This window comes from Staurois parvus, unplaced genomic scaffold (assembly GCF_062004578.1).
Source record: "Staurois parvus isolate SC_StPar_1 unplaced genomic scaffold, SC_StPar_1.0 ptg000714l, whole genome shotgun sequence".
NCBI lineage: Eukaryota > Metazoa > Chordata > Amphibia > Anura > Ranidae > Staurois > Staurois parvus.
The window spans coordinates 7,519,450-7,528,275 of NW_028318510.1; the positions used below are offsets into that span (position 1 = coordinate 7,519,450).

At 47.5% G+C, this 8,826-nt stretch overlaps 1 pseudogene; it reads left to right on the forward strand.

Annotated features, from left to right (window-relative positions):
* The first annotated feature begins 8,397 nt into the window (after positions 1–8,397).
* On the forward strand, positions 8,398–8,540 carry LOC149445738 (U2 spliceosomal RNA; annotated as a pseudogene).
* Positions 8,541–8,826: the final 286 nt, after the last annotated feature.

Here is an 8,826-nt window from a genome sequence, read left to right on the forward strand (position 1 = left end):
ATCTGCCATGGGCCCCTGTACCGCCTCCTCATGCTGCTGCCAGGTCCAGAGTCTGTCATGGGTCCCTGTACGGCCTCCCATTGCTGCTGTCTCCATCGCCACACTCTGCCATGTGCCACTTTCAGGTCTCCTCACACACTGCTGGTGTGTTGAATTTTTTGACATAGGGTGCTGGCAGATTACGGGCCTCCCATAGCTGCTGCCAGGCCCCTAATCTGCCATGGGCCCCTATACCGCCTCCTCATGCTGCTGCCAGGTCCACAGTCTCTCATGCCATGTGCCACTTTCAGGTCTCCTCACACTGCTGGTGTGTTCAATTTTTTGACATAGGGTGCTGGCAGATTACGGGCCTCCCATAGCTGCTGACAGGCCCCTAATCTGCCATGGGCCCCTATACCGCCTCCTCATGCTGCTGCCAAGTCCAGAGTCTGTCATGGGTCCCTGTACGGCCTCCCATTGCTGCTGTCTCCATCGCCACACTCTGCCATGTGCCACTTTCAGGTCTCTTCACACTGCTGGTGTGTTGAATTTTTTGACATAGGGTGCTGGCAGATTACGGGCCTCCCATAGCTGCTGCCAGGCCCCTAATCTGCCATGGGCCCCTGTACCGCCTCCTCATGCTGCTGCCAGGTCCACAGTGTCTCATGCCATGTGCCACTTTCAGGTCTCCTCACACTGCTGGTGTGTTGAATTTTTTGACATAGGGTGCTGGCAGATTACGGGCCTCCTATAGCTGCTGCCAGGCCCCTAATCTGCCATGGGCCCCTATACCGCCTCCTCATGCTGCTGCCAGGTCCAGAGTCTCTCATGGGTCCCTGTACGGCCTCCCATTGCTGCTGTCTCCATCACCACACTCTGCCATGTGCCACTTTCAGGTCTCCTCACACACTGCTGGTGTGTTGAATTTTTGGACATAGGGTGCTGGCAGATTACGGGCCTCCTATAGCTGCTGCCAGGCCCCTAATCTGCCATGGGCCCCTATACCACCTCCTCATGCTGCTGCCAGGTCCAGAGTCTGTCATGGGTCCCTGTACGGCCTCCCATTGCTGCTGTCTCCATCGCCACACTCTGCCATGTGCCACTTTCAGGTCTCCTCACACACTGCTGGTGTGTTGAATTTTTTGACATAGGGTGCTGGCAGATTATGGGCCTCCCATAGCTGCTGCCAGGCCCCTAATCTGCCATGGGCCCCTATACCGCCTCCTCATGCTGCTGCCAGGTCCACAGTCTCTCATGCCATGTGCCACTTTCAGGTCTCCTCACACTGCTGGTGTGTTGAATTTTTTGACATAGGGTGCTGGCAGATTACGGGCCTCCTATAGCTGCTGCCAGGCCCCTAATCTGCCATGGGCCCCTATATACCGCCTCCTCATGCTGCTGCCAGGTCCAGAGTCTCTCATGGGTCCCTGTACGGCCTCCCATTGCTGCTGTCTCCATCGCCACACTCTGCCATGTGCCACTTTCAGGTCTCCTCACACACTGCTGGTGTGTTGAATTTTTGGACATAGGGTGCTGGCAGATTACGGGCCTCCCATAGCTGCTGCCAGGCCCCTAATCTGCCATGGGCCCCTATACCGCCTCCTCATGCTGCTGCCAAGTCCAGAGTCTGTCATGGGTCCCTGTACGGCCTCCCATTGCTGCTGTCTCCATCGCCACACTCTGCCATGTGCCACTTTCAGGTCTCCTCACACACTTCTGGTGTGTTGAATTTTTTGACATAGGGTGCTGGCAGATTATGGGCCTCCCATAGCTGCTGCCAGGCCCCTAATCTGCCATGGGCCCCTATATACCGCCTCCTCATGCTGCTGCCAGGTCCAGAGTCTCTCATGGGTCCCTGTACGGCCTCCCATTGCTGCTGTCTCCATTGCCACACTCTGCCATGTGCCACTTTCAGGTCTCCTCACACACTGCTGGTGTGTTGAATTTTTGGACATAGGGTGCTGGCAGATTACGGGCCTCCTATAGCTGCTGCCAGGCCCCTAATCTGCCATGGGCCCCTATACCGCCTCCTCATGCTGCTGCCAGGTCCAGAGTCTCTCATGGGTCCCTGTACGGCCTCCCATTGCTGCTGTCTCCATCGCCACACTCTGCCATGTGCCACTTTCAGGTCTCCTCACACACTGCTGGTGTGTTCAATTTTTTGTCATAGGGTGCTGGCAGATTACGGGCCTCCTATAGCTGCTGCCAGGCCCCTAATCTGCCATGGGCCCCTATACCGCCTCCGCATGCTGCTGCCAGGTCCAGAGTCTCTCATGGGTCCCTGTACGGCCTCCCATTGCTGCTGTCTCCATCGCCACACTCTGCCATGTGCCACTTTCAGGTCTCCTCACACACTGCTGGTGTGTTCCATTTTTTGTCATAGGGTGCTGGCAGATTACGGGCCTCCCATTGCTGCTGCCAGGCCTGTAATCTGCCATGGGCCCCCGTACCGCCTGGTCACGCTGCTGCTGGGTCCACAGTGTGACATGGGTCCCTGTACCGCCTCCCATTGCTCCCACTCTGCCATGTGCCACTTTCAGGTCTCCTCACACTCCTGCTGGTTTCCATTTTGTCATAGGTTGCTGGCAGATTACAGGCCTCCCATAGGTGCTGCCAGGCCCCAAATCTGCCATGGGGCCCCGTACCGCCTCATCACGCTGCTGCTGGGTCCACAGTGTGACATGGGTCCCTGTACCGCCTCCCATTGCTCCCACTCTGCCATGTGCCACTTTGAGGTCTCCTCACACTCCTGCTGGTTTCCATTTTGTCATAGGTTGCTGTATGGCCTCCCATTGCTGCTGCCTCCACCGCCACACTGTGGCTCCAAACACTGGTTTTGGCCCCGTGACTGGCCAAATGAGTGAAGTGTGCGGTGATTCTAAGATCGACGGCACTCATCTGCATGTCATACTGACTGACAGTATTATTTCTCTTCCCCAGCAGACTCCAAGGGCATTTAAATTAAAGGTACAGTGTTCTGCACTAATATTAAGTCTCTCTGAAGCCTAGAAACACCCTTTTTTAAGTTAAATTCACAGCGAATATATTCGACTCGATTCGAATATTGTCCACGAATTCGCCGAATCAGTCGAATCGAATTTTTGAATACTTCGCTCATCTCTAATTATAACAATATACCAAATTAAAGCCTCATATCTTCTAAAATAAACATGATATCGGTAGCTAAATTAGTCATAGCGCTAGTGTAAAGTTGACCAGTTCACACTGATTCTGCTACATTAGGTCTGGGCATCTACGTTTCAATAATCAGTTATGAAAGGGTCAAAGACATTAAAGTGTTACCCACAACAGTAAAATCAGTCTGTATATGCAGTAAAGCGTGCTTGTTATACTCACTGTCGAACCTAAGGGGTTAATTCTCTGCATTGTGTAAAGAGGCCATTTGATCCTAACTTTTCTGCTCCTCCTCTTGTTCAAATGTCCACATCTTATCTCCTGATAAGACAGACTGAACCGTAGCCCTTCTGCACATGCTCAGTTTAGTGTGTATTGTTAGAGATTTTTTTTTTCCTTGAGAGAGTTCAAGTGACCAGCACAGGACCAATCAGCACTGTCCAGACAGAGGTCAGGGGTTTTGCATCCTCCTAGAGCACAGGTGTCAAACTGGCGGCCCTCCAGCTGTTGCCAAACTATAAGTCCCATGAGGCATTGCAAGAATGACAGTTACAAGCATTATTCCCAAAGGCAGAAGCATGATGGGACTTGTAGTTTCACAACAGCTGGAGGGCTGCCAGTTTGCCACCCCTGTCCTAGAGCATAAAGAAAACTCCTCCTACAATATTTAACCAGTACTCTGCTGAACACTGATAGAAGACACAAGACTGCTCTAACTGCTGATGAGAAAAGGTATTTAGCATTTATATTTACTAATAATTACACTTCCATGTTGTGTGTACTGTGGGAGATCAGATATAGTGAATGCAGGGTCCTGGGTTTAGTAACACTTTAAGGAAATAGGAAATTATAGATTGGATAAGTAAGATATAGATACTGTAGATAGATAGATAGATAGATAGATAGATAGATAGATAGATAGAAATATTTGTTTTTTTTAAGGATTACAAATTATAATGATGAAATAGGCTAAGTGTGAAAAAAATATGTCATTATAAAACGACCTTCATTGTCATCCATGGTGCATGGATTAAAGGCGCACCTCTTGCCAGACAGCTTATGTTTGCACACTCGGGGAACAGAAGTGCACACCTTTGAATAATAGGGCTTTCAAGCTTTCCATGTGGCAGAGTAAATTTGAAAGTGCTCTTATTAAGAGCGTGGAATCACATTGACATTAATAATGTTGAAGCCCATTGCGTAATTTCATTAGCTGATGCAGATGCAGACAAGGGATGATGTCATACTATTCTGTTCCTTCTCTCCTGCTCTCATTCTCTTGTGTTCTGAAATCTGAGACAAGAAGCACAGATAGAAATCTGTTTTACTGCCTTTAATCGGATTAACGTTCCTGGCATCTAATGATCGATTGGTTACCAGAGAAATCTATAAACGCTGACAGGTTTCTTAGTACATGTGAAGATTTGACTCCTCACAAGAAGCTGGATGTATCTCTCACACACAGCACTGTCAGAAGATACGCAGATCAGTGAAAAGTGAATATGAAATGTAATAAAGCAGACAGCCTAATCCATGAATATGGATTGTTCCAAGACATTTTTTGTATGAGGACTTCTCGATAAGCTTGCAAGATGCATTACCTCATCCTCTAGCTCTGAAATCAATGAAACGAGTCCGACAATCAGTTATAGATCCCCCAGGTTCTTCTATAGGTAAACATGATCTGCAGGAAATAATACACAGGATGCCTAAAAAAAATACAAGATTATAATGTCTTAAACACATCAGTTGCTGAAAGCATTTCAGACTCTAGCGCAAGTAACAGAGCTCATGAATTATTAATGGTCTGCTTGGAATCAATGATAAATGCTAGATAAGTTTGAACCTGACTAAAGCTCGTTTACCCCACTGTAAGTGGCATTTTCCACAGAAAATGTAATCAGGAAAATATTCTGGAACGCACAAACCCAGCAATTGTGTTATTTCATTTTCACAACTATGCATTTAAGAAAATACACATATTTAATGTACAGCTTGAATATTTGCATGTATAAACACATCTCCATGTAAAAAAAAAAAAAGGTTTTTCTTTAAAATCTTTGGATTTAAAAAAAAGCCCCCAAACCCTCCCCAAAAGAGTTCACTTGCATGCACTGTCACATGATCCCCCATGGTGCCTTTTCAAGTAGCAACAACTGGTAATCCAAATTTTCCCCTGCACTACTCACTGCTCAGTTGACCACTTTTGTGTCTACAGTTTGACGTGATGTCATGCTAGAAGGCTTCAGAACCATTTAATGAACATTTGTGGTAGCCAATGGGATGCGCCAAAATCCCCAGGAAGTGATGTGGGCACTGGAGATTTGACCCTCGCATAAAATGGACAAGAAAAAAGATGACCTGGGACTCCATTTTATCATGATTCGAGGAGAACAGGAGTGGGAAGAAACACCTGCTGAATATGACATCCAATGAGACTTCACCAAAGTTACTTTTCAGCCGAGAGAGTAAGGAGTCACAATGGTTGTAAAGGTTTAAGGGTTTTTTTTTTTACCTTAATACATTCTCTGCATTAAGGTAAAAAAACTTTAAATAATAGCTCCCATTCAGCTTCCCCTAAATATTTACCTGAGCCCGAACTTAATCCAATACTGTGCACGTCTGAACAGCTCTTCTCCCCTCTTCCTACTCTCCCAGGCATGGCAAGGTGCAGCCTATTAACTCCTGCTACTATCAGTCAAAACCTGTGGGACAGAGCCAAGAAGGGGCTGTATGTCTGAATAGACGCAAACAGCCCAGCTCGAGATCAAGCACATACGAATGCCCCCTATAGGTGCAGCTTCAGGGCACTCGAAGGGGGGGGAGCTAGGAGCGTCGGTGGGGGATCCCAAACGAAGACTAATGGGGCCGCTATGTGCAAAACTATTGCAAAGAGCAAGTAAGTGTGACAATATGTATTTATTATTTTAAGTAAAAAAACATTTAAAGCTCTCTATATGAGACTGATTTTTCCTCTAAAAAGTATAGCTTATGATTCATAAAGGAATAAATCTGAAGAAGTCATTTCCACTGTGCCCTATTTCAAAGATGTACAGGTGCACCCCATCACCATATTAGTGGTCTCCTTTAAGGAGAGACTGTGCTGTGGAGTAGGCTACTGTAGTGGAGAGAATTGAGTTTCTGTACAGGGCTGTTCTGCTGTGAGACAGAGACTAGAGACATAGACACAAACACACAATATTTACTGTGCTGTGCAGTGCTAATGATAGGAGAGAACCCCAGAGTGCCAATCCAGGCTGAGGACTGTGAGTTCCCAGACAGAGAAACCTGTGGATCCAATCAGCTTGAGAGGGAAGCCTATGTGCAGTGTGACCTCTTGCCTGGCCCCTGGGGAACTGGCTACTGGCCCTTGGATATGTGAACAGAGCTGGTTGTGAAAGGCCACCTGCATTGTTACTATCATTGTTTGCTGATTGCATAGAATCTTTGCTGCTGGGATTACAGATATTCTCAGGAGAGTTAATTAATAGGAGTTCATGGGTATTAAGCTCCCCACTGGCTAGTAGAAAAGATAGGGCCTTCATAAATAGGCCACATTGTTATCCCTTATACCCAGTTCTCTGTCTCGACCTCCTCAAGACCTCAACCCCTCTGACACACTAGTTTGAGAGTATAAACATGCAATATCACTGAAACTTACCAAAAGTGACACTTGATACTCAATAATAGCACTAGAAACAGTTATGAACCAGTTAGTAAAGGCAAACTATGTACTATATATTGTCATCCAATATAGTTTGTAACAAGGCAAGCATAAAATAGTTTGGCGGTAACACAATTTGGGATACAAGGTAATTAACAGTACAGACTAGGAATAAAATGATACTTGGGGTTGATTTACTAAAACTGGATAGTGCAAAATCTGGTGCAGCTCTGCATGGTATCCAATCAACTTCTAACTTTATGACTGGTTTCTATGCAGAAATGCACCAGATTTTGCACTCTCCAGTTTTAGTAAATCAACCCCTTAGCGTCCAGGTCAGCATAAATAGTGGCAAGGCCACATAAAGCGCAACAGTGGGCAGTAATAAACGTATTTACCAAACATAGGAACTATACTGTGAATGTGCATTGATGGCGAATATGCTAGGCCTAGACTGACTGGATGTGCACTGTACTTAGAAATGGAAGAAGGAGGAGACTGGGAATAAAGGAACTTACAGGATGATTTTATGAGAGGTGCAGTTATTTATGTTGTTCTTCTACTGGCTATTGTTGGGGCCCTTTGAGAAGCGTTGGTGCACTTGACAACAGTCTCAATAAACCAGCTTGCAGTTTAGATGCAGCAGAGGTGCAGTATAGGTGTGGAGTAGAGGCAATACAGCTTTGGTTTAGGTGCGGTACAGGTGCAGTATATGTTCAGTGTAAAACCAACAGGCACAAAGACCTGGCATGGATGGCAATCCAAGGGGGGTTGCCTCTCAGGACATTTATGCATGCCAGGAACCTGAGCAGATACAGACACTGCCCCTTCTGCATCATCCACGAGGAAACGTCTTACCACGTTTTCTGGGAGTGCTCATTTGCTCAGGCCCTGTTGGGGGCCCTGGAACCTGAACTCAAGGACTTTGTACCACAGACAGCCATCACTCACTTTGGGGTGTTGAATGGACTGTTCTGTGGAACCTTTTCTCTGGAGGACATTGACGGCGCCTGGCGGGTGCTGTGTTGTTTTAAGGACGCTTTATGGTGCGCCAGAAAGCGCCTCATCCACCAGCGGGAGAGGATGTCCATTGAGGACTGCTGCAGACTGATCCTCAGTCTGCTCAGAGACTATTCCTTGATGGACTTTAAGGAGGAAGAGGACGTCTGAAGATTTCCCCCTTCCCCCTACTCCCCCTTGCGTGTCTTTGTCTTTTCAATAAAGCTTCGGGCCTGTGTTTCTTTCCCCCCCCCCCCTTCCCCTTCCCACACACACCCGATGCCTATTGTTAATCGTAATACCCGGTTTTCGTTTTCTCGCATGCACTAGTATTATTAGGAAACGTAATGTGTATTAGAATGTTACAGTTTTTGGGGTAAGCGGCGTTGTGCATGACGTGGCGGTCAGGGGATTCATCCTCTGCACATCACGTCAGGCATCATACCGCTGAGCGAATGTATTTATTTCTGAATGTATTTATTGTATGCTTGGAACTATATTGCCATGTGGTGCGCTGCGTCGCAGTATAGGGTGAGATGTACCCCGATTACACGTATCATGTTGTTTTTGATGCTTCTGTAATAAAAGTATCTTTTCAATCAAAAAATATGTTCAGTGTAATCGCTTCTCGGCCTTTTGGCTAAGATCAAGTGTAGTATCTGTTCTTATCAGTGTCCAGTGGGGGTGCTCCCGGCCATTCTAGCTTTGCGGGGATGGCTGTTGTATAGTACCCCTGCTGGTATGATGGGGGTCTGGAAGGCTAGTACCGGGGGGACAGAAACCGGGATGCCCACACGTAGCTGGGACCTGGGAGTAATTCCCCCGAGGAGACCGGAAGGCCCCAGTACCTCCTGATTTGGACGGATCTACCTTGTCTGGCCAGGGGTCAGGAAGGCAGAAAGTCCGCAAACCAGTGCCCCCTGAGTAGACGCCCTCAGGGGTGCCACTAGTAACACCTGGGTGTGGGACCTCACAGTGTGAAGATGGAACAAGGTCACTGTGTTTTCACTTTTTTTGCACCAGCGCCCTTAGGACCAGGCCTTTTGGCT